Source organism: Amblyraja radiata, chromosome 10, assembly GCF_010909765.2.
Source record: "Amblyraja radiata isolate CabotCenter1 chromosome 10, sAmbRad1.1.pri, whole genome shotgun sequence".
NCBI classification, from domain to species: Eukaryota; Metazoa; Chordata; class Chondrichthyes; order Rajiformes; family Rajidae; genus Amblyraja; species Amblyraja radiata.
This window is the reverse complement of record NC_045965.1, coordinates 33,288,940-33,316,505: the sequence shown is the minus strand read 5'-3', so window position 1 is coordinate 33,316,505 and position 27,566 is coordinate 33,288,940. Positions and strand designations below refer to the sequence as shown.

The following is a 27,566-nucleotide window of genomic DNA, read 5'->3' as shown; positions in this document are numbered from 1 at the left end:
AAATGTCACACAATTCTAAATGTCATAGCGAATATCCAAGCATTTTTGTTTTGTATCCAAGCCAGGTCCTAATTTGTGTCTCACACATAAGATTCTGGAGTTTACATTTTCAATGTTGGCAATATCTGTTTTGAATAAGGTCAAGGTGATAAATGTTTGAGGAGATTTGGGGATTCAGGTAGATTCTACAGCAATAGTGAGTGTATAGTAGACTTAAGAACCTGAAGAAATTAAATAAATTGAAAGACTAGGAGGAAAAATAGGACAGCAAGATAGGTATCAGATTTGAGGAGATTGGGGAGTACTTGGACAGAAGTGTGTAAAACCATGGTGGGAAACCAGCAAAGGTAGAAATAAACTATTTGCAATAACTGATTAGTTGAAACTGAGATAGGATCGCAACTCAGTTTGAATAAAAGCATGAGTAAACTTCCCACATAAAGGATGTGGAAACCAAATTGACATTAGACAGATGGTTGAAGGAAAAAGGGAAATAAAAATGTGGGAACTTGCTGATAAAGATTACCACCATGTGGAGAACTACATTCTGGTTAGTTTTTGTACTGCAATTTAAGTAGTTCCCATTTTAAGATTTTTGACAAGCTTCGGCATCATAAAAGAAATTTGATCGTTAAAAATAACTAAAAAAATGTGTAATTGAAGTTCATTCTATGATGTTTTATTTATACTGATTGATTATTTATAACATAATCCCAGACAATGAAGATTACCTGGAATTTGAATGAACTAGAGATCATCACAAGAAGCCACAGAAAAAAAAAATAGGAAGGCATTGTTATCTCTTCCTGTTTGAGGAGAAAGAGGACAAAAGTAATGTATTGGCATGTTAATTAGTGGAGCCAGAAACCAAATCTATATTATTTTTTAGCAAGTTGAACGTATGATCATTAACTTTGTTTCTTGGAATGTGCTTCTGAGTAATGCTCTCTATACATTAACAGTACAAAGCTTTGTCTAATCATGAAGGATAAGGAGCATTTTTAAACTAATCAGCTGATTAAGTAGCCAACCATCAATCATCGCTTTTAAACTTTGCTTGATTCTAATTTATATTGATATTAACTGGGGATAAAATTGGGTGAGTTAAAAACTGACATTTTCCTCATGTTATCTGCCAGATGGAATAGAGTGACTATCTGTGTTTTTGTTATGAACTCTTTAAAAACATGACCAGCGCTTCCAGAAAACTCAACTTATTCTTGTGATACTAGCTGCAAATTTAAGAGTTGCTCCAGGAACATTCATCACCTCTTGTAGAATCCACCAAGCTGGATGTCAAAGTATTCACATTACTCGTCTTGAAGAACAATATTTATTCTGCAATATTCTACAGCAGTTAAATTGCATATGGACTACACTGCTCTTTAATGAATATTGCTTTTAAGTGAGATATTATTTTCCATGAAACTGTATTGGTAAACAGCTTCCTCCAAGTGAATGGGGATAACTATTTCATTATATAATTCCCAGCGTAAAGCTTGTAACTATTAGAGATGGAAAAATGGCAATAATATTGTGAAACAAATTCTACAAACTTGTATACACATTGGTGCAGAACAATATTGTGAACATGGCCACCTAAATTGAGTTGAAGGCACATACATTTTGCAGTCTTGTGAGTATTTTCTGACAGGCAAAATCAGTTAACAATCTAACTTAACCGAAAGAGCAATGGCCTAACCATCCTCCACTCTGCCAAGATAACAAGCTGCTATTAATTAAGAGGAAGACTTCCCAAGAGCTGAAACAGTCCCCAATCCATTTACACAATTGCCTATAATTGTAGGTGGTTCATTAGACATTCCAGTTCCTGCCTGATGACAGGATAACTTAGCAGCTGAGACTTAACTGTGGTAGAGCACGTCAACAAAGGCCCTGGGAGATTCCTTTAGAGAAATATGATGATGACTAAAGAAATGTACCACTTTCCCCCTCCCAAAGGAGCAATGCTGGACAGAATTATTGCTTATTACATCAAAATAGACAATGGAATATCATACTAATTAAATATGGTGGGACAATACCCAACCAGCTTTTACACCCAACACTGCTGGATTTCCATGTCAAAATAGATGAGAACAGGAGAAAAACATGATTATATATTCTCACTTGTCATTTTTTGAAAACAACTTAGCGAACTTTAATAGATGTGAAACATCACTCTGCCAATGAAATTAGGAGCAAAATATTATAGTGTGGAGACTTATTTATGTAAGGTACATAGGTCTGGATAGCATCTTTTCAAGAATCTACAGTGCTTAGATTAGTTTTAATTTTGTCTTGGTTATGCCATTGAAGAAGCATGGTTTTTTACGGATCCTAGCTCTCCACTTAATTGCCAAAAAACATGTTGCAGTTCATCCAAAAACTGAGACAATTATTTCGCTAAAGGTTATTTACTATATCTACCCTACTACTTTAGTGGAAATTTTGCCAGATCTTTTTTGCCTATGCTATGCACATGTAGTAAGGTGACAAAGAAATTATAACGGTCTCGATCTGAAACGTCACCTATTCCTTTTCTCCAGAGATGCAGTCTGTCCCGCTGAGTTACTCCAGCTTTTTGTGACTATTGTCGGTTTAAACCAGCATCTGCAGTTCCTTCCTACACAAATAAATAATTATGGTGACTTATATGATCTTCACGAGCCAGGCCATATCATGTGGTGTGCTTCTGTGAATATCAGCCATGTTCCCTGACAATGATTGAGCAAATAGGACAAGATATGAGTTTCCATCCACATGAAAGAATGTGTCATCTATCTTGTCTATACTTCCTCCGACTGAGGTTTCTGCATGAACCCCACTCTATTGTCACAGATCTTTTACACTATATATCCATGCCTATGTCTAACAAAGCCACTTTCCACACCAATGTGTCTGAAGAGCCTGCCTTTTCTCTCATTTGTGGTTTCCATTTTATGTCTTAATAGGATCTTAACCATTTCTGTTCGAAAATAAAAGGATAATGTGGTGAAAATTAAGGAGGAGATTTATTAGACTGTAGGAAGTTGGAGGTAGATGGACACAAAATGCTAGAGTAACTGCGAGTCAGGCAGCATCTCTGGAGAAAAGGAATAGGTGACGTTTTGGGTCGAGACCCTTCAGATATTAGATGTAGTCAGGTCACTTGGACAGAGAAATGGCAAATTTAATTTAATGCATGTACTGTGAGGTAAAGCATTTGGGAGCTATAACAAGCAAGAGAACATACAATAAATGGGAGGACATTGTGTATTGTGGAAGAACATCATGACCTTGGAGTATGTGTGCACAGATCGTTAACAGTAACAGGTAAACAAAATAATTAAATAACATTCAGTGCGCTTTTCTCTTTGAGCTGAGGCATGAAATGTCTGAGCAAGGAGGTGAAGCTTGAAATGTGTATCCCTCTAGCCAGAAACTGTGTACTATGTTACACCACGTTACAATGATTGCAAAGCAGATTTATGACAATGTTTCGAGAAATGGAAACAAATTAACACAGGAAGTTTTGGATAATCTAGGATTTATTTGGGGGGAAAAAGGAGGCTGAGGAGAGAATGAATTGAGGTCTGTAAAATTGAAGGTTTTTAGATTAAACAGGAAGGATCCATTTCCCCTAGCAGAGCAGTCAAGGTCTAGGAGTATAAATGTAATTGCTAGAAGGATAAGAAGGGAGATATAAAAAAAGTGTTTTAAACCAAAGGGTGAAAAGAGTCTGTGACTCACTGACTGAAATAATCCTCAGGGCAGAAACCCTAAACACATTTAAACCATGCTCGGATGTGTGCTTGAAGAGCTGTGACTGCCTGCCTTTGGGCCAAATGCCGGAAGATGAGATTCGGCTGCACAGTTCCTTTTTCATTGGCATGGATGTGATGGGCTAAATGATCTACCTTTGGGTCTTAGATTTTTCCATGATTTAATTTACCAAGCTGCTCTCATCCCTCTCCTCCCATCCAGAGCAAATATGGGGTTTCTCATCCTCAACTTCCACCCCAACAGCATCTTCATTCGATGGATTATAATTCCCTCCAATAGGACTCTGCAACAGACATATTTAACCAGCCCATCCTCTTTCAGCATTGCAAAGAGACCACGCCCTCCAACATGTTCTGGGTCACTAGCATATCTACTAATACTCACCTTCTCATGGCTCTTTCACGTGCAATCTATGGAAGATGTATAACCTGCCCTTTTACCTTCTTCCTTACTACCCTTCAAGATCACAACACTCTTGCCAGGTGAAGCAGCCATTTACTTACATTTGTATTTATCATACTACATTCTCACCGGTGCAGTCCTGTATTGCCTGTGTTTTTGGAGATGCCATTTGCACAGTTGTTGAAGAGTGTTCTGGCCCAGACCAATCCAAGCGAGAGTCCGTGGTTAGAAATATGCACCTATCTAGCTTGTCCACCAAGAACAACAAGGCAGCAGCAATTAATAATCAATATATGTGATGGGAATGGATAGGTGTCGTTTCAGCCTGAAGGAAAGTCCTGAGTCGAAACATTGCCTATGCATTCCCTCCACAGATGTTGCCTGATCCACTGTGTTACTCTATTTTGTGTTTAGCTCAAGATTCCAGCATCTGCAGTTTCTTGTGTCTCAATTAGAAATGGTGTTCATTGGCATTGGACCATGTCCACATTTTTAAACATCAATCCTTTAGTACCATTGTTAAAAATGCTGTGGAATTCTTTAATAGAAGTTATGATGCAAGAGCTACATTTTGGACAAAAATCCATTTGGACGGCAGGAAAGAGTTCCACAATATTGGCGAGGATCCAGGGTGGAGGTTCTCTCCATTAGTTCCACAATGATGTATATCCGTGAGATCAGTCAGTAGCTGGAAGGTTATCCAATTGTTCCCATGAAAGTATCAGGGGAATAACCTTGGGCTACTTCTGCATTGGCGGGGGGATGTGGTCAACCACTACCTCTCTTCTCAAGATTCTGAAGATGTTTTTATTTCTGGTGGAGGCCAAGGCCATGCCTCTTTCTTCCACTGGAGTATGTGGAAGAGGTTATTGTGTTCCCTGGTTACTTCCATTAACTACTACAGTTTTGCTACTGTGGAGGTAAGAAATTTAAATTATGGTGTCTCCAGCTTCAGAAGGGCTTTGGGGAGATTTTTTTCCACATTGGAAATGTGGAAATAGCGAGATTTTTAACTTGAATGGATGAAATCAATGCTTCCTTTCCTACTAATGATATTTTGCAATGGAATGATTACCAGAAGTAACCCATCTGTTCAAACTACTGTGTAATTACCTAATTTGGTTAGGATAATTTACAAGGAATTTTATAAATTCTAATCTGAAAATGGAGGTGTTTAAATGTCTTTTGATCCATGAAAAGAACTTTATAACACTCAGTTAAATATATTGATGTCGTTGATTGTTAATTAGGAATTTGTGTACCAAATAATAATGATCAGTTTTCATATCATGCTTTCACTAAAATGCTGAAGTGTTAAAATTGGGTGAATGATCAGTGAAGGAATTCTGGGCATAATTCACTCACTTTTTAGTGCAATTGTGCATTGGATAAAATCAAGAATGGGATTTGTTTTGATAATCATGATTGAGAAACTGGATATTGATCTTCACTGCTTGTGATCGAGAGTGTTGCAGTGAAATTACCTATTTTTACTCTGTTTATATTTTGATCCTGGAAGTCCATTTTTTTTGTTGCAAAATACAAGATCTAATCGACTTCAAGTTTAAATGAGCTGTGTATAAAGCACTTGCATTGTCGATTGATGATTCCTGATGAGCAACTTGTGCTATTTTGAGTGCCATTCTCATCAATTAAACTACTGTATTGGTGTAGAAACATCTAGTTGGCTTTATTTTCCATCCACTTATTCAGTGTACAACAATGTAGTTGACTCTTAATTGCTACTTGGACTGGCGCAGCAAAGGGACACTTCAATAGTAAAATGTTTGTCCACTCAGCAACCATTGAATAAATAGCAAAATAAATTAGTTGCTTTGAAACTATTTTAATGTTAACAAGATATTGCTGCAGGAAGGGTATCTGACCCAGAATTAGCATGATAAAGTGGTAGCAGGTCAGTGGGCAATGGTGTGGATGAACCAGCAGAGAACCAGAATTATCATGTTCATGTTAAATTCTATTGTGTATTGTGTTCTTTTTATTCATATGGCTGTATGGTAACTCAAATCTCTCGGTACCAATTGGTGCATGTGACAATAAATGTAACTTGAACTTGATGTTTGTGGGGTCAGCAGAAATATTTATGCTCACTGTAAGCTATAATAAAGCTCTCACAGTGAGCAGAGTTTCAATGGTTCATCCTATAGAAGTAGCAGGAGCAGAATTAGGCCATTCGGCCCATCATGTCTACACCACCAATCAAAGCTGATCTATCTCTCCCTCCTAACCCCATTCTCCTGCCTTCTCCTGTTTACCACTGACACCTGTACTAATCAAGAATCTATCTATATCTGCTTTGAACAGTTATTTAGTCCCTTTTAGCCTCTTTAGTCAGAGGGTTGTGAATCTGTGGAATTCTTTGCCACAGAAGGCTGTGGAGGCAAAGTCAGTGGATATATTTAAGGCAGATAGATTCTTGATTATTATGGATGTCAGAGGCTATGGGGAGAAGGTAGGAGAATGGGGTGAGGAGGGAGAGATAGATCAGCCATGATTGAATGGCTGAGTAGACGATGGGCCAAATGGCCTAATTCTGCTCCTATCACGTGATCATGAAACATATTCATATTCACAGCCTTTTAGGTATCTGAATGATAGCTTAAAATGCATCTTTTTACTAATATACTCTATATCTGCATGAAAGATTTTGGACCACCCATTAAAAATCCCCAACAGCACTCAGTGTTTCACCTTAACTTTTTTGTGCTATTATCACCGATTCCAGAAAGAATTCGCCCGTGAACTAGGCTCAAGAATCGTGACGAGTTCAGTGCAAGTACTTTGTAGTTCTTCCATTCTTTTCAAACAGCAGTTCTCAGCTCATCCAGCCAATGGGGCATGGCGGAAAGCTGAATAAAACTAATTTCATTAGTAGGCTTGTGAGGTGAGATGTCAGTGTGCGATTGATGCCCCGCACTCCTTTCACTCCTGAGCTGATGGTATAACTCTGGCGCTTAATGATAGTGTGTGCTGATTGAAATGCTTTACTGCCAGATTCATCGATCTCGCCAGAGCTTGCTGCTGTGACCCCTCCAACAATGGGCAATGATTAAATTTTAACTGACAGATAGCATCCTGAGTCATATGCTATATAACCCAAGCAATTCGTTCGCTCGAACACCGATTATTTTATTACCACTTCTGCGTATTAATCAGTGCAGCAATAAACTGAGGCTGCAGAGCAAAGGCAGTGAGTGGGTCCCGGTGCTGAGAGCATTCCTCGCTGATGCACCGTGGAGAGCTCTCATAAAGTGACGTATTGTGGGAACCTTGATTCAGAATTCCGATCACAGTCTCACAGTCCTTCAGATCAGACTATTGACAGCGTTGCTTCACTCATTTTCATGCTTCCTGCTTTTCATTGTTTTTACTAGCCCTTGTACGCGAGTCTATCATTAGCAGACAATGTGTGATGGATGGTCTGGACGCCTCATTCTTTAAAAAAGCTTGGAAATGGTTCTTGCGGCAGCTCGGTGGTGTGACATTATTGTGAATGGATGAAGAATACGATCGAGATTGTGCCTGTTTGCTGCCATTGTTGCATCATGGGTGATGTAAGTGTATGTCCCTTTTTCAACTGAGTCATTTGTTAATTCTTTGCATTAATGTAATCCTGTTAACTGTTCAAACTGTTTGTCCATGCAGCTCACAGAGGGAAAGAGATTTGTGCGATTCAGGGGGGCTGTTCGTACGCGTTCTATTCAGAATAGCTGCGTTCCATAGTGCTTATAGTCAAATGTTTCAGCTGTACAAATTCAACCATGATTTATCAGATTTGCAGTATATCAGCGTATTTGTTGTTTTATATGTTCCGTTTAAACAAGCCTCTCCAGGAGTCCTGACATGTGTAAACTTGCTATTGTCGTCGCCTGCTGGTCAAGCATCTTATACTGAAAGGCGGAAGTAATGAACAATTCTGGACGTGGGGTTTGAAAAAGATGCCATTACTTTCGTGTAACGCCGGTTTGATTTGCATTATAGGAAAACCTCCAAGTGCTAATTTCGTTCTTGATTTGAGTGCTCTAATTTTTAAGCAAAATTTGTGCTAATCAAAAATAAAATCTTGCAATTGGAACATATCCCATTTTGGGCAACAAGTACTGGCATTAGGCAGTATTGGCATTAGGCGCTCATTCCTGAGCGTGCATTAGTATGGTTTGCTGCTGAAGAAAATTGTCTCGCTCATCTGTTCCAACTGGGTACTTCAATGTCAATTTCAAAATCACTGTCGCATCAGCATGACGCTTCTCCATTTCCCATTCTAACTGTCCTGTGATTTCTATCTGTGAGGCTCCCAATTTCATGTGGGCTGTGCCAAATTAGGGGCTATTTTATTTTATGCACATCAAATAAAAAATAAACGAGGGTAGGCCAGTGGATATTGTCTACATGGATTTCTGTAAGATATTTGATAAAGTCCCTCATGGTAAGCTGATCAAGAGGTTAAGATGTATTGGAAGGAACTGCAGGTGCTGGTTTAAACCGAAGATAGACACAAAAAGCTGGGGTAACTCAGTGGTTCAGACAGCATTTCTGGAGAAAAGGGATAGGTGACGTTTCTGGGTCAAAGGGTCTCGACCTGAAATGTCACCTATTCGTTTTCTCCAGAGATGCTGTCTGACCCACTGAGTTACTCCAGCTGTTTGTGTCTATCTTCTTTAAGATGCATTGGATCCATGATGACCTGGTAACTTAAATTCAGAATTTGTATACTCAGAGAGCAGAGGTGGGTAGTTTTTATTTTGGCTGTAAGTCTGTAACTAGTGGCATTCCACAGGGATCACCAAGACCTCTGTTGTTTGTCATCCAAACCATTTGTATATATCACAATGTAGATGGGTTAGTTAATAAGTTTGCAGACAGCACAAACATTGGTGGAGCTGCAGACAATATAGAAGGCTGTCAAAGGATACAGCTGGATATAGATCAGTTACAGATCTGTGCAGAGAAATGGCAGATAGAGTTTGATTCAAGCAAGTGTGAGATGTTGCACTTTAAGAGGTCAAATGTAAGGGGAAACTATACCGTTAATGGCAGGACCCTCGGGAGCATTGATGTTCATAGGGATCTTGGGGCCCAAGTCCATATCACCTTGAAAGTGACAATACAAGTAGATAAAATGGTAAAGAAAGTGTATGATGTGCTTGCCTTCATTTGTCCAGGCATTGAGTATACGAGTCAAAAAGTCATGATGCAGCTTTATAGGCGTTTGGTAAGGCCACATTTGGAATATTGTGTGCTGTTTTGGTTGACCATTACAGGAAGGATGTGGAGACTGCAGAGGAGATTTACCTGAATGCTGCCTAGATTATTGAGGTGTTCAGGTGATGTGCTTTGTTGAGAATAAGTCCTTAGGCTTGAGAGAAGATTTGATGGGAGGCTGAGGGTCAACTAAGGAGAGATCATTTCCATTCATAGGTTCCTCTTCTGGTAGAGCAGTGAAAATGGCAGGTGGGGCATTGGTATGTCCCTCCTGTAGAAAGTGGGGTCCGAGAGATGTCCTGTGTCCCTGAGGACTGCACCTGTGAGAAGTGTGTCCAGCTGTAGCTTTTCACTGACCGAGCGAGGGAACCTCAGGATCGTCCAGGAGTATGTGAGCATAATAGGTCGGAGTTATGGTGAGGTGGTCATACCTAAGGTACGGGCAGAGAATAAATGGGTGATCACCAAGGAAGGGAGTAGGTAGAGTTTGCAGGAATCCCCTGTGGCTGCTTCTCTCCTAGATAATTATACCCTTTTGGATACTTTTGAGAGGGCAATGGGGAGAGCAGCAGCAGTCAAGTTTGTGGCATGAGGCCTGGCTCCAAGGCAGAGCGTGGAAGGGTGATGTTAGGCAGAGCCGTAACGATAGAAGACTCGTTAGTGAAGAAGGCAGACAGAAGGTTAAAAGGCAAGACCTCGAGGGTAGTAATCTCCTGATTACACCCAGTGCTACGTGGTAGTGAGGATAGGAACAGGAAACTAAGACACACTCGTGTGTAGCTGAGGAGATCGGGCAGGGTTTCGATTTCAGATCCAAGAGACTACTTGGGACGACAGATGGCACAATGGGCTAAGTGTTCGGCTGGCAACCGGAAGGTAGCCGGTTCGAATCCCGCTTGGAGTGCATACTGTCGTTGTGTCCTTGGGCAAGACACTTCACCCACCTTTGCCTGTGTGTGAATGTGTGTGAGTGATTGGTGGTGGTCGGAGGGGCCGTAGGCGCAGATTGGCAGCCACGCTTCCGTCAGTCTGCCCCAGGGCAGCTGTGGCTACAGAAGTAGCTTACCACCACCGAGTGTGACTGAGGAGTGAATGAATAATGCGATGTAAAGCGCCTTGAGTATTAGAAAGGCGCTATATAAATCCCATCCATTATTACTAGGATCTCTTCTGGGGGAGAGATGACCTGTACAAGAGGGACGGGTTGCACCTGAACTGGAGGGGACAAATAGCCTTGCAGGGAGGTTCACTGGTGGTACTCGGGTGGGTTTAATCTACAGTGACAGAGGGGCAGGAACCAGAGTAGAAAGTTAACAAATGGAAGGATTGATGCTAAACTAGAGGTCTGGAGCAGAAGGCTCCAAGGAAGGGCAGGTTAAGGAATATGGTGAAATTGATGGGATGAAGTTTGTTTAATTCAATGCAAGGAGTATTATAATTAAAGAACTTGGAGCCTGGACTAGTGCTTAGAAATATGATGTTGTGGCTATTGTGGCGACTTGGCAATTCAATGTCACGGGGTTTTGATGTTTCCGATACAATGGAGCGGGAGGTAAGAGGTGGAGGAGTTACTCTACTAATCAGGGAGACTGTCATGGCAGCACTCAGAGAGGACATACTGGAGGGACTGTCTGCTGAGGCGATATGGGTGGAGCTAAAAAAAAAGAAATATGCAAGTTAATGGGATAATACTTTAGACCTCCTAAAAAGCCATGGGAGGTAGTGGAACAGATATGTAGACAGATTACCAGAAAGGACTTTTGTAGTGGATGACTTTAACTTCCTAATATAGACTGGGACTTACTCATTAATAAAGACTTAGACAAGGCAGAATTCCTTAAGTGTATTCAAGAGGATTTCCTGAAACAATGTGTGGATTGTCCAACTTGTGGAGGGACCACTATAAACCCACTGACTCCCATCGCTATCTGGACCACACTTCTTCCCACCCTGCTTCCTGTAAGGACTCCATCCCCTACACCCAATTCCTCCGTCTACGCCGCATCTGCTCCCAGGATGAGGCGTTCCACACCAGGGCATCTGAAATGTCCTCATTCTTCAGGGAACGGGGGTTCCCCTCCTCCACCATAGATGAGGCTCGCACCAGGGTCTCTTCCATACCCCGCAACACTGCTCTCTCTCCCCATCCCCGCACTCGCAACAAGGGCAGAGTCCCCCTAGTCCTAACCTTTCACCCCACCAGCCGTCACATACAACAAGTAATCTCCAACGTGACCCCAACACTCGCCACATCTTCCCATCTCCCCCCATGTCTGCCTTCCGCAAAGACCGCTCCCTCCGCAACTCCCTTGTCAATTCTTCCCTTCCCTCCCGTACCACCCCCTCCCCGGGCACTTTCTGTTGCAACAGCAAGATATGCAACACCTGTCCCTTTACCTCCCCCCTCGACTCCATTCAAGGACCCAAGCAGTCGTTCCAGGTGCGACTGAGATTCACCTGTATCTCCTCCAACCTCATCTACTGCATCTGCTGCTCTAGATGTCAGCTGATCTACATCGGTGAGACTAAGCGGAGGTTGGGCGATCGTTTCGCCGATCACCTCCGCTCGGTCCGCAAGAACCTACCTGACCTCCCGGTGGCTCAGCACTCCAACTCCCCCTCCCACTCCCCGTCCGACCTCTCTGTCCTGGGTCTCCTCCATGGCCAGAGTGAGCAACACTGGAAAGTGGAGGAACAGCACCTCATATTCCACTTGCGGAGTCTGCATCCTGCGGGCATGAACATTGAATTCTCCCAATTTTGTTAGCCCTTGCTGTCTCCTCCCCTCCCTCAGCCCTCGGGCTGTCTGCTCCCATCCCTCAGCCCCCGGGCTCCTCCTCCTCCTTTTTCCTTCCTTCTCCCCACCGTCTGAAGAAGGATTTCAGCCCGAAACGTTGCCTATTTCCTTCGCTCCATAGATGCTGCTGCACCCGCTGAGTTTCTCCAGCATTTTTGTGTACCTGTGGAGGGGCCATACTGAACATTGCACTGAGAAACCACTAGCCAGGTGACTCGTGTTTAAGTAGAATGGTATTTTCGTAACATTAATCATAACCGCACAAGTTTTAAGTGAAAGACAAATAAGTGGAGTAACTCAGTAGGTCAGGCAGCATCTTGGAAGGAATAGATTAGCGACATTTCAGGTCAGGATCCTTCTTCAAACGATTCCTTCCACAGGTGTCGCCTGACCTGCTGAGTTACTCCAGCACTTTGTGTTTTACTAACAATTCCAGCACTGGCAGGTCCTTGTATCTCCATAAGTTTTAAGATAGTTATGAATAAGGATAAGTCTTAGGGAAAGTACTAAATTGGAGTAAATCAAATTACAGCATTGTTAGGTAGGAACTAGGGGGAATAAATTGAGCGTAGTTGTTATTGGATAAATCCACATCTGACATGTGGGAGTCATTTAAAGGGCAGCAGAGTTTATGCTCAGCATGTTCTGGTCAGGAGGAGAGAAAGGATGGCAAGGTTCGGGGAACTGCGATGACCAAAGAGGTTGTAAATTTGGTCAAAAAGAAAAAAAGGAAGTTTATGTTAGATTTAGAAAGATGAAATCAGATGAGGCCTTTGAGGAATATAAAGAAAGCAGCAAATAACTCAAATGGTCAATTAGAGGGCCCAAAAGTGTCATGAAATATCATTGGTTGGATGGATTAGAGAAAATCCCAAAGCTTTTTATACTTGCATTACCACGAGACGCTGACCAAATGGAAGATAGAGCCACACAAGGAAAAATAAGGGAATTTATGCTTGGAGTCAGAGGATGTACTGTAGGTGAAGTGCTAAATGAATACTTTTAATTTGTATTCACTAAGGAGAAGGACATTGAGGACAGTAAGATCAGTGTGGGGAATACTAATATGCAAGAGCAGTTTGAAATCAAGAAGAAGGGCTCTTGAAGAGCATTAAGGTGGATAAACCCCCAGGGCCCAATGGAAACTATCCGTCTATTGAAAGAGGGAAGAGAGGGGATAGCAGGGGCTTTGACGAATATCTTGATATTTTCTCTGGCCACAGGCAGGGTCCTGGAGGACTGGAGAGTAGCTAATGTTGTTCCTTTGTTTAAGAAGGGAAGTAAAGATAATCCAGGATATTATACGCCAGTGTGCCTCGCGTCAATGGTAGGGAATCTATTGGAGAAGATAGTTCAGGATCGTGTAGGAATGAACTGCAGATGCTGGTTTACATACATATCCCCCCCTCTCCTCCCCCCCCCCCCCCTTTCAGAAAAATGCACCACTTCACACTTGTTCAGATTAAACTCTAATTGCCACTTCTTCACCCATAGCTGGTCTATATCCCACTGTATACTCAGTCAACCTTCCTCACTGTCTGCAACTCTACTACAAATTTTGGTGTTGTCTGCATACATACTAACTCACCCATTCACATTTATGTCCAATGTGCTTATATACTGTATACTATGAAAAAGAGGTCCCAGGACAGAACATCGCGGAACTCTACTAGTCACAGACCTCCAGCCAGTATAACACCCTTCGACCACAAAGTTTAGCCTTTTGTGAGTAAGCCAGACCTGAATCTAAAGAAACAAGTCTCCATGGATCCCATGCATCTTAATCTCTGGATAAGGCTACCATAAAGGACTTTATAAGGAATGGGTGTCAACTCCTGTACATCGGCGAGACCAAGCGTAGGCTCAGTGATCGTTTCGCTGAACACCTCCGCTCAGTCCGCCTAAACCTACCTGATCTCCCGGTTGCTCAGCACTTTAACTCCTTCTCCCATTCCCGATCTGACCTTTCTGGCCTGGGCCTCCTCCATTGTCAGAGTGAGGCCCAGCACAAATCGGAGGACAGCACCTCATATTTTGCTTGGGTTGCTTACACCCCAGTGCTATGAACATTGACTTCTCTACCTTCAAATAACCCTTGCTTTCCCCCTCCCCATTCTCAGTTCTCCCACCAGTCTCACTGTCTCTGACTACATTATATCTTTGTCCTGCCCACTTCCCTGAAATCAGTCTGAAGAAGGGTCTCGACCCGAAACATCACCCATTTCTTCTCTCCAGAGATGCTGCCTGTCCCGCTGAGTTACTCCAGCATTTTGTGTCTACCCATGGTTCAGGATAGGATTTGCTTCTATTTGGAAGAGAATGGGCTAATTAGGTGACAGTCAGCATGGCTTTATCCATGGTTGACAAACTTGATTGACTGTTTTGAGGAGGTGACAAAGGTGATTGATGAGGGTATGGCAGTGGACGTTATCTATGTGGATGACATACCCCTTTAGCAAGGCATATTATAAAGACCTTTACAGTAGCCTTATTCAGAGATTAAGATGCATGGGATCCATGGAGACCTGTTTGTTTGGATTCAGGTCTGGCTTACTCTCAAAAGGCTAAGCTTTGTGGTCGAAGGGTGTTATTCTCGCTGGAGGTCTGTGACTAGTAGAGTTCCGCAGTGTTCTGTCCTGGAACCTCTTTTTCGTAGTATATATAAACAAATTGGATATAAATGTGGATGGGTGAGTTAGTATGTATGCAGCCAACCCCAAAATTGGTAGTAGAGTTGCAGATAGTGAGGAAGGTTGACTAAGTATGCAGTGGGATATAGACCAGCTATAAATATGGGTGAAGAAGTGGCAATTGGAGTTTAATCTGAGCAAGTGTGAAGTGGTGCATTTTGCTGAAGGGGGGGGGGGGGGGGGAATGTATGTTGTTGAACAGAGGAATCTTGGGGTCCAAGTCCATAGCTCCTTGAAAGTGACAACACATAAAAATAAAATGGTAAAGGTGTATGGTATACTTGCTCTCATCAGTCTGGGCATTGAGTATACAATACACAATACAATACAATACAATTCAATTTATTGTCATTTGGACCCCTTGAGGTCCAAACGAAATGTCGTTTCTGCAGCCATACATTACAAACAAATAGACCCAAGACACAACATAATTTACATAAACATCCATCACATTGCTGTGATGGAAGGCCAAAAAAACTTATCTCTCCACTGCACTCTCCCCCCCGATGTCAGAGTCAAAGTCAAAGTCAAAGCCCCCGGCAGGCGATGGCGAATTGTCCCGCAGCCATTAAAGCCACGCCGGGTGATGCAAGGCCGCACACCGGGTTCTTGATGTTAGAGCCCCCGGCGCGCGCTCGCAGTCCCGCAGCCATTCCAAGCCGCGCGGGGCGGTGCTGTAAAGCCCCGCTCAGGTGCTCTTCAACCCCGCAACTCGGGCGGGAGAAGTTGCTGTTGCGGAAGCCCTGAAAAGCGGTCTCCCTCCAGGGACCCGCGGGCTCCCGGTGCCGCCCGCCAAACCCGCAGTTGCAGCCACCGAATCTCCGGGGGTCGGGTCGCAGCAGCGTCCACCACAGCTCCACCCGCTCTGGACTCGGCCAGCTCCGCGACGGTGAGGTGAGTAGTCGGCACCACAGCCCCCGGTCTTCCTGTTGGAGGCCGCTCCTCGTTGCAGCCCCAACGACAACGGAGACCCGACAAAGAAAAGGTCGGGTCTCCCGTGCAGGGAGAGATTTTAAAGTTACCCCCACCCCCCCCCCCCCCCACACCGCCCCCACCCCCCCCACACACATACCCCAACAAAAATAACAAAAACTACATAAAAACATAAGACATAAAATAATAAAAACGCAGACGGACTGCAGAGGCCGCTGCTGACGAGAGTCTAGCCGCCCACCGAATATACGGGTATACGGGTCAGGAAGTCATTTCACAGATTTATAGGACTTTGGTAAGGCCATATTTGGATTATTGTGTGAGGTTCTGGTTGCCCCACAAAAGGAAGGATATTGAGGCTTTGAAGAGGGTACAGAAGAGGTTTACTAGAATGCTACCTGGATTAGAGGGTATTGGCTCTTAGGAAAGGTTGTACAAACTTAGATTGCTTGTCTGGAAATGGAAAACTGAAATCAAAATGGAAAATGTTGGAAATAGTCAGAAGGTCTTGCTGAAACTGCAGAGAAAAACTAAAATAACTTTGTCGGTCCATGACCTTTCATCTTTATTCTCTACTCTCTTTGTAGGTGCTGCCTGGTCTCCTGAGTATTTCCAGCAATTCATGTATTTGTTTCAACTAATGTTATAACAGATTTATAAATATGCCAAGTATTTATTTCTAGCTCATCAATCTTGGCGGTGTTCTGATGTGACCCTATCTCCATTTTCTCTTGGAGTCATGTCCAATCTTCTGTCACTTCCTCACTATCTGCCAGCAGAGATAAAAAAAACATGACTCCAAGTTAACTCCGTCAACAATTTCTTCCTGACTGCGTAAAGACAATCAAGTAAACCTCAAGAGGCCCAAGTTATTGGTTATTACATTTTTTTTTCTATTTCTACGACTGTGACCTTGCGTTTTGCAGAAATGTAAATAACATGTTGTTAAAAGATGTAGAGGAATCATTTCTCACTATCACCTTCAGGAAGCCATTCAGTGGATGATCACTCCCTGTGGAACTATAGAACGTCTGCAGATTCACACTATTCCAGGCTTCCTTGAAGTGAAGGAGTGGTTCTTTCATTTGTGGTTGTACCCAAGGGGCTTGACTTCAACTGGATGTTTTTTTTTTAGTTTTAGATTTCTTTGAATTTGTTGGAATCTAGAATTCTACATGCAAAGTAAAAAAAATATTAGGCCAAAGAGAATGCATTAGTATTAGTAGCAAGAGGTTACAGCAGATAGACACAAAATGCTGGAGCAACTCAGCGGGACAGGCAACTTCTCTGGAAAGAAGGAATGGGTGGTGTTTCGGGTCGAAACCCTTCTTCAGTCTGAAGAAGGGCCTCAACCCGAAACATCACCCATTCGTTCTCTCCAGAGATGCTGCCTGTCCCACGGAGTTACTCCACCATTTTATGTCTATCTTTGGTTTAAAACAGCATCTGCAGTTCCTTCCCGCATAAGATGTTACAGCAGTCAGTAATGCCCCTGTCCCACTTAGGAAACCTGAACGGAAACCTCTGGAGACTTTGCGACCCACCCAAGGTTTCCGTGCGGTTCCCGGAGGTTGCAGGTAGTGGAAACAGGTAGGGAGACTGGCAAAAACCTCTGGGAACCTCACGGAAACCTTGGGCGGGGCACAAAGTCTCCAGAGGTTTCCGTTCTGGTTTCCTAAGTGGGACAGGGGCATAACTGTATGCCTGTAGTCCACATATTTAAAGTAAAGATGTTTAAATGCTGGAATTTATTTCTATTGGTGAATCCTTGTTATGCCTGTTCTCCACAGGAACTGTACAGGAAAATGGTGGGAAAATGTAATTTGATTCATTGCCACCTCTCCAGCACGATCATGGAGGGAACGATTTACTACCATTTATAAATGGCACTGAATTTAGCTCAAATAGATGAAAATAAAATTACGTTGAGTATTCATGAATTAATTCTCACCTAAGATATAGGTTTGTGAATCAACATAATTCCACTTCACCATATGGCAATGACTTCTAGCTACTTAAAAAGAATTTTAATTAATGAGAATTAAATTAACAGCGCAAAGGGTATGTGGGAGCTTCAATTTGCAGGAGAGAGTCTGGGGCTGCTGAATGTCCCGCGGTCTAGGCATAAGCTTAGGGGCGACCGCGCCTTTGCAGTTGCAGCTCCTAGACTGTAGAACAGCATCCCCTTTCCCATCAGAACTGCCCCCTCCATCGACTCCTTTAAGTCAAGATTAAAAACTTATCTATACTCCCAAGCCTTTCCTGACGTCCACTGAGCGAGGACTATATGTATATGTGTATGTAGTCTGTTTGTTTATACTATTCTTATAACAAATGTAAAGCATTTTGGCCAACGAGAGTTGTTTTTTAAATGTGCTATATAAATAAATGTGACTTGACTTATTTTTAATTAGAATCAGAGTCTTGCGGCATGGAAATAGGCCCTTCAGCCCAACTTGCCCACACTGGCCAACATGTCCCATCTACACTAGTTCCACCTGCCTGCACTTGGCACATATCCCTCTAAACCTGTCCTATCCATGTACCTGTCTACATGTTTCTTAAACATTGCGATAGTACCTGCCTCAACTACCTCCTACGGCAGCTCGTTCCATACATGCACCATCCTTTGTGTGAAACCGTTACCCTTCAGGTTCCTATTAAATCTTACCCCCTCATCTTAAACCTATGTCCTCTACAAAATTCTAATTGTACTTTTATCGGCATAGCTTCCCAGTGTCCATCTTCCCGTTGTATTATACAATTCATGTCATGATGTCTGTTGGGGAAACTTCCCCTGAAGCCAGAATCTCAAAATGTTAACGCACCAGAGAATCTGAGCGATGTCATATGTGAAAACATTGGTCTTTTACCTCTCACTGCAGAAGCGAACTATAAGCAGTGAAGTGGAATTGACATTTCTTTCATTACAATTCATTTTGAATTATTTCTCTCAAAATGAGGGATTCTGGCACTGGAAATGAAATATTTTACATTTTGAGCCATATTGTCAGTATCATGGAACATTAGATTACTTGAGGGTTGGTTGCTGAAAAATATCCTCGGTGGAGCTAAATTGAACCTTTAGCTGAAACCAGGCTCCACGAATGTGAAGGTTTTTGAGTTCTGACACCACCCTTTCCTAATGAGTTACCATATCATGAGGAATTTTATCTGTGACTTTGAACTTCCTGCTTACCACAGTCCACTGAGCTGTTGAAGCAGTTTGTCTTATTTCCTGATTTTTGTCACACTGGTAACATGACATAAATTTACTCCCATATTTGTAGGTGCACAATTGAGTACTTATCTGATGCTATTACTTGAGGAACACAGTGACACCAAACATGATATTATTTATTTTGGAGTTAAAGAGTTTGCTTTTTTTCTCATTGGCATTATTTTTGTTGATACTTGTGGCAAACTCAACCATGATGCTGTTTGTCATTCCCACTGCACTTGAACCTTATGAGCAAAGCACGTTCCATGAACCTGAGCAAGTAGAATGTCTAATTAACGCAAACACGTCAGAGGGTCGTACAGTACAGACACAGGCCCTTCAACCCACCATGCCCATGGCAATATTTTTCCTCTTTACAGTGATCCCATTTGCCCGCATTATGCCTCTATCCTTCTAATCCTTGCCTACTTTAGTGCCTTGTTTCAGAGGTTTCAAAGGTTTCAAAGGTCCTTTAATGTCAAGTGTACCAATTAAGGCACAGTGATATGCGAATTACCATACAACCATACTAAAGAAGCCATACTAAGCAACAAGACACACAACTACATAAAAGTTAACATAAACATCCACCACAGCAGATTCCCCACATTCTTCACTGTGAGGGAAGATAATAAAATCTAATCATCTTCTTCTTTATTCATCCGTCGGGGTGATCGAAGCTCCCGTGTTGGGGTGGTCGAAGCTCCTGCGGAAGGAACTCCTGAATTCGGTCCCTAACGATGTTAAAGTCCGCAGGTTTCCCGCGGTTTGAGCTCCGAGGTCGATCCCTGGCAAAGGGATCGCGAGCTCACGATGTTAAGTCCCGCAGTATGTCCCAAACTGATCTCTAGCTAGAGGCCGCCAACTCCTCTGTTAGACTGCATTGCGGACTGATATATGATATGAAAAATATCACATCTCCGATGAGGTAAGAGATTAAAAACAGTTTCCTCATCCCCACCCCACCCCCCACATAAAACAAGCTAAAGAACACTAAAAACATATATTTAACACATACTATTAAAACAACAAAGAAGGAAGGGACAGACAGACTTATTAATGTATTAATTGTATCTGATTCCATCACCTTATCTTGTAGTGCATTCTGGATATCTGTGTAAAGTCTGTGTAATAACAAATCTTACTCCTCAACCCCTCTTTAAAATTCCTTTCTCTCACTTTAAACCTGCTGTTTTGATACCCCTATCATTGAAAATTAATTTTGATTATCTACCCTTTCTATGGCTCTCATAGTCTTATATCTTTCTGCCAGGATTAGCATGCCTTGGCCTTCTTTGCTCCAGAAAAACAAGCCCGATCTATCCAAATCTCTCCCCGTAGCTAAGATCATGCAATTCAGGCAACATCCTTGGTGAATCTTCACTGCACTCTCCTTTCTATAGTGTCCTAGTGCGGCCTAACCAGTGTTTTATAAAGTTGCAACATAATTTACAAATCCTATATTCTATGCCCCAACCTACTAAAACCAAGAATGTCATATGCGTTTGTCACCGACTTGTTTACTTGTGTTGTCACTTGGAGGGATAGATAGATAGATAGATAGATAGATAGATAGATAGATAGATAGATAGATAGATAGATAGATAGATAGATAGATAGATAGATAGATAGATAGATAGATAGATAGATAGATAGATAGATAGATAGATAGATAGATAGATAGATAGATAGATAGATAGATAGATAGATAGATAGATAGATAGATAGATAGATAGATAGATAGATAGATAGATAGATTCTGAGGAATTTGGCACCAGAAAAAAATGTAGGAAGTCAATTGTGTGGAATGTTAGACCCCACATTTCAATCGACTTTCTATAGATCCACGTGAATAAGGACGAGTTTGATCAAGACCCAGGTTTTCCGTTGCTCTAGATCCTCTGCCAGCGAAGATGTTTTACTGCTTAGGAGTTACCAGATGACAGGTCACATTTTCTGGTGTGCATTTGAACTGATCAGCCATGGACTATTCCATGGCAGTATGAACATTGACTTCTCTAATTTCAGGTAGTCCCTACTTTCTCCTCCCCTTCTCAGCTCTCCCTCAGCCCACTGGCTCCACCTCTTCCATACTTCATCCCGCCCCCCTGCCATCCCCCCCCCCCCCCCCTCACATCAGTCTGACGAAGGTTTTCGACCCGAAACGTTGCCTATTTCCTTACTTCCATAGATGCTGCCTCACCCGTTGTGTTTCTCCAGCATTTTTGTCTATCTTCGATTTTCCAACATCTGCAGTTCCTTCTTAAACATGTTGAGTGGAGACACAGAGAGATTTACTCTGACAGGCTTGTTAGCCTCTGCTGGGGGCAGTGGGCAACCTAGTGTGGGCACCAATTTGGTGACAGACATCACAAGGAGGGGCTTTTACTCACTGAATGGTAGACTGCCTGTGGTGCCCAGCAACCTGTGGAATACAGGAAATTGCTGGGCACCACAATGACAAATTCACCATGCAGAAGCACATTGACTGACAAACCTTATGGATACGAATGCTGCCTCTGGCATGAGGCTTGATGGCATCATTCTTTGTGATCCATAAGGAAACAGAAATATGTTGAGAAAAGAGCAATGGCCAGCTTGGTGATTGAACAGCCGGAATGAGTACTGAAGTTTAATTCATGTGTCTACACAATTATTGGTGTGCCCTATCATTGTGCCAGAGAGTAGGATTAAAACTTTACAAATTATTTCATTGGTTCAGCTCAGTCTGGATATTCCAAGCTTGTGGATCTGGCAACCCAGCTTGTAGATCTGAGTGATGATGTCCACCAAGATGAATTGTTGTTTCCACCTACCATGATTGCATCATATTTCCCCCAGCTATTAAATGGAATATCCATACCTTCTTCTTAACTCCCAGACAAATGCAGGAGAAAGTGTACTGAGGAGAAACTTTTCACCCTAATGAAATCCACTATGTTGTGCATGTGTAGGCATTTAAGAATTTTGAACTTTATATAAACACACAAAGGAGAAAGGAATATAAGGCTTCATCTGATGAGGTGAGGTGAAGAGTTGTGGAGGGGGCTAGCGCGGTGAATAATGGCACAAATTCTGGATGTCCTGTTTTCTAAGTTCTTATATTTCAAGAAAGCTTTTCTGAAAGCAATGTCCACCAAAATATATCATAGTGCTTCAGGTCTCTCATGACCATGCCAACATTCTGGCAACTAAGTATGCTGGAATTTCAATGATGAATAATTCCGAAAATAAAGATGACAACTTAGTGTGGAACATAGTAATCTGGATATAACAAGGTGAAATATCAATGTGAATTAAAATGAGAAGGGTGGAAGTGGTTAAGTGTAGGCAGATGACACCACATGGGGCTTGTTGGGCCTCTGTTGATTTCCTCCACTTTTTTACAAATTGAATGGTGCTTCAGCCAACAATATAAATATTCTATTTATTCATAAAATAAAACTTTCAAGTGTCAGTGGGTGTGATGAGTGGTTTGAGTCACAATTTAATCGGAATGCTATTCTAATAACATATTGCACATATTGACCAGTGGAGATCTTTCCTTATGCTTCTGCTGAACGAGTCACTTTTCCCTTAATAATAACAACCTGCCGACATCATATCTTCCATCTGTGGGTTATCTTGACGGCCCATGTCCTATGATGAGTGGAGATCAAATGGCACTCACCTTTATCCTCTAATGAGGCTGTCGGAAAAGTTGAAGCAAGGTTTAAAGCACAGAGTTCATCTGTTTTAGTTTGACTTTGGCACATTCTACAAGGGTTCTGTATCCTCCAGCAGCCACAGCACAGGCAGCAGGCAGACTGATAATCCAGTCAGATTGATATATTCTCACAGAAGGCAAAAGGGAAAATGAAGAAACAGCAAATATAAATCACTTTTAAGTCCCCGCTCAGTTGGAGAAATCAAGTTTGAAATCATTGTTAGGATAGAGAAATAAAGTTTGATATTTATATATACTATACGTGTATATGTATATATATATTTGTCAGATGAAAGAAAAAAGGAGGGGGAAAAAAGCAGATTTTAATGTTATTTACATTTTATTTTAATGACATCGAGAATCCCTACCTATGAAAGCAGTTTCTCAGTCATGCTGCTAAAATCTCTGTTATTCCTGACCTACTATGATCAGTCTTTATGGAAAGGAAATCAGGTGATTAGTCATCTTGTGCTGATTCTCCTGCCTATGGTTTTATTTCCATCAGCCTTGCTTGAATCTAGGTTCCCACTGCCTTGATGTTAAAATTCTGATCCTTGTGTTTAAATCTGGAGTCTTGGAAATGTAGTTGGCGTACTCTTACTGTAAGGGGCCCCTCTGTTCCCACAGTTAACCAGTCTTGTCTCTAAGGACTGTGTTGCCCTTCATAAATGGTCTGAAGAAGGGTCTCGACCTGAAATGTCCCCCAGTCCTTCTATCCAGTCTGAAACATAGAAACATAGAAAATAGGTGCAGGAGTAGGCCATTCGACCCTTCAAGCCTGCACCGCCATTCAATATGATCATGGCTGATCATCCAACTCAGTATCCCATCCCTGCCTTCTCTCCATGCCCCCTGATCCCTTTAGCCACAAGGGCCACATCTAACTCCCTCTTAAATATAGCCAATGGACTGGCCTCAACTACCTTCTGTGGCAGAGAATTCCACAGATTCACCACTCTCTGTGTAAAAAAAGATTTTCTCATCTCGGTCCTAAAAGACTTCCCTCTTATCCTTAAACTGTGACCCCTAGTTCTGGAGGGTCTCTGAAGAAGGGTCTCGACCCGAAACGTCACTCATTCCTTCTCTCCAGAGATGGTGCCTGTCCCCTTGAGTCACTACAGCTTTTTGTGTCTATCTTTAGTTTAAACCAGCATTTAAACATTCTATCTACTTTAGGGTGCTCTTATAGCAAGCTGTTTTTGATTCAAAATTAAAACTTGTTGGCGTTTGACCTATTAATTGTCACAATTTATTGAATATAATTTGCAATAGCTATTCCATTGTCAAGCCTGTAAATCTACTTATATGTTTACATGATACAAAATATTGCAGCCATTTCACAAAGTATAAGAAGCTAGGAGTTATTTGATCACAATGTCACAAGCATAAAAGCTGCAGAATCTTGTCGCGATGACACAATTTTCTGTCCATTGACTTTTGTTACTGACACTATTTCTAACTGAGTTTAATGAACCTCATTTTATCAATTGTGCATCAGTATCAATTTGCAATTGTGTTTAGACTTGTTACTTTAGCCTACAGGTATCCAACAGTTTATGTTTGATTATTCAGAGTAAGTGAGCATATCAAGTATGTGCCTCAGGCTAACAGTCTGCCATCGTATTGAATAATTTCCCATCATTTGCTGCTCTCACCTGTAGGATGCACTACCTGAGGCTGGCTTGTCCTATCCCTTATTTCCCACCAACTTTTTGTTTCGTAATCGTTTTGGTCTCTCATCCATTACTTTCTTTCCATGTTTTTGTCTTCTAACATTTTTATATTTATTATTCTCAGTATTTCTCACAGAAGTGGGTGTCAACACTTGATTTGCAAAATAAATGTTGCTTTAGTCTGATGATGAACCAATGAACTGACCATTATATAGGAACATAGGTGGATCATTCAGCCCCTCAGCCCCTTAAACCCCATCGTTTAAGCAGAACATGACATCTGCTTACACTTTAAGGCCTTCATTTTATGCCTCCCATCAGAGGAAATAATTTTTCCATTTCTACCTAGTCATTAGAAAATTATTAGAAAATCAAAAACTTAAAATGATTGGAATCTTGAAATAAAAATACACAATGATAGAAACACACAGCAGGTCAGGCAACATCTGTAGCAAAATAAATAGAATTAATGTCAATAACCATTTTGTCTGAATCATTCTGATAATATGTAATCGACCTGAAACATTAGGTATGTTTCTCTTTCCACAGATGCTACCTGTCCTGCTGAGTATTTCCAACAAATTCTTTCAACATATCATAAACACCTTAATCTTGTGTATTGAGGGAATACGTGTCATATCATCTTTTCTCATAATTAAACTATTTTGCCCTACCATCACTCTGGTGATTTTGTGCTGCAGCCATTCCAAGTTCAGTATATCCTGCCTAATGTGCAATGTGCAATGCCTATAGCCAAACGCTGAATGCCAGACAATGTCCATTCAAGGCTTCATATAACTTTAGAGCGAACATCCACTCCTTTATGCACCCTGTAATATAAAAGCATTTCTGCACTTAGCCATAATTTCTTTACATGGTCCCCCTAAATCTCCCTCTCCACCATAGTAGTGGGGATTGTGAAGATAGTAGAGGTTTTTGCCCACAACTCTGAAGTCATGGGTATCATGTTTTGGAAGTAATTTTCTGTTTCAGCAGGGCAGAATATTGGTGGCCACAGTGTGCCACCTGTCATTATCAACAATAGAAGTGAAGAGTATAATGGAAGGTTGATGTATTATTACCAGTTTTTCATTCCTACCAATAGACAATATGTGCAGGAGTAGGCCATTCGACCCTTCGAGCCAGCACCGCCTTTCAATGTGATCATGGCTGATCATCCTCAATCAGTACCCCGTTCCTGCTTTTAGCCCATATCCCCTGACTCCACTATCTTTAAGAGCCCTATCTAACTCTCTCTTGAAAGTATCCAGAGAACCGGACTCCACCGCCCTCTGAGGAAGAGAATTCCACACTCATAACTCTCTGTGTGAAAAAGTGTTACCTCATCTCCGTTCTAAATGGCTTACCCATTATTCTTAAACAAGGTTGAAAATATCTCCCATTTCTTCAATTATTCCAATCTGGACGGAAGCGAGAACAAAGAGTATTTAATTTCAGACAAAGAAATGAATTACCCATCAGATCGAAAAATATGTTTTTCGAGCAATAATTTAAAAAATGCAAATAAACTATGATTCCTTTTTAATTGGGTCAAATTCAATCCAGCCCTCCAAACATTTGCCCTAATAATACTCTGATGGTCACACATGCTTTTTGGAGCCCAACAGGTCCAAATGTTCTGATAGCTGAGGCCATCCTGTGAGCTGGAGCAATCCAAAGGTAGCTATGAGCATGAGGTGGCATATTCTGATACCCTGACCCTGGACAATCTTGATAACCTTCTGATGATTACTCTTGTCAAAAGCCTTTGAAATGTATTTAATTGATTGGTAACATTTTAAAACAGTTCAGTAAAAGTGATATAATTTTAGGAAGGAAAATGTTTGCAAAACATTTCCTTGCACTCGTCTTCTCGTTCAAGGTCAGCAACCCACTTCAATTGAATGGAGCTGCACCACGTCTCCCAGCCGTGGGTGATGTAAAGCGGAAGTGCCAGACGTGAAGTACTCCCAGCCCCTCAGCACAGTACGTGTAAGGTCTGCTCCTGGTTTTGAACCCTCAGAGTCTCACTAAGTCAGACTTGAGCTGACCCACAAAGAGCGCCCTGCCACTGGTTCTCTATCAGACCTCTGACAGAAGTGTCCTGCGGTTTACTGGTGCTGGCAATGACCTTGAATTTCTCACTCATGGTCAGTTACAGCTGCTGATACAAAAAAAATAAAAGAATACATGAACATAAAAAATATTTAAATAATTTACATTTAAAACAGATCAATGAAGTAAAAATCAATTAAAAACACTGAAAAGGACTTTGAATAACTATGTGCTACCTGCAGCCAATTTCTAATTATTTGTAAAAGGATTACTGTTAAGGCTCTGAAGAAGGGTCTTGACCCGAAATGTCACCCATTCCTTCTCTCCAGAGATGCTGCCTGTCCCGCTGAGTTACTCCAGCTTTTTATGTCTATTTACTGTTAAGAGACTGGGTAGGCAGGCTCCTCAGTCTCCATCAGACCCCATGAACAGCCCATCAGAGTAGCAGAGGGGCAACCATTACTGCTACCATAGAAACATAGAAAATAGGTGCAGGAGTAGGCCATTCGGCCCTTCGAACCTGCACCGCCATTCAATATGATCATGGCTGATCATCCAACTCAGTATCCTGTACCTGCCTTCTCTCCATACCCCCTGATCCCTTTAGCCACAAGGGCCACATCTAACTCCCTCTTAAATATAGCCAATGAACTGGCCTCAACTACCTTCTGCGGGAGAGAATTCCACAGATTCACCACTCTCTGTGTGAAAAAAGTTCCAATGCAATGTTCATCCTATTGCACCAGCTCCGATCAACACCAGCGGAGAAAAGAAGAATGTCCGCAGGAACCTTAAGGTAAATCCCTGGATTACTGCTCGTGTTGGGGTAGAATAAAACCAACTGCCTCATTCACTCAAAGCATTTTACAAAATAAATAGTGATGCAATGTTTCCAATGCAATGTTCATCCTATTGCACCAAAGGTACAGCTTCCCATTTCAATAAATTTCATTTGAAGCCTCTTACAAAAGTGTGAATTGATTTCAGTTTCAGTTTAGTTTATTGTCACATGTACCAGGTACAGTGAAAAGCTTTTTGGTGCAAGCTAACCAATGTATGTATCTGTACCAATGGTGCATCTGTCCATCCTAAATATCTACTA

At 41.8% G+C, this 27,566-nt stretch overlaps 1 protein-coding gene across 1 annotated transcript in view; it reads left to right on the top strand.

Annotated features, from left to right (window-relative positions):
- The first annotated feature begins 7,726 nt into the window (after positions 1-7,726).
- Positions 7,727-27,566, top strand: part of LOC116978123 — a 279,728-nt gene continuing 259,888 nt past the window's right edge. The window contains exon 1 of the mRNA XM_033029145.1: positions 7,727-7,742. The gene's annotated coding sequence lies outside the window, so the exon portion shown is untranslated. The remainder of the gene's footprint in view (positions 7,743-27,566) is intronic.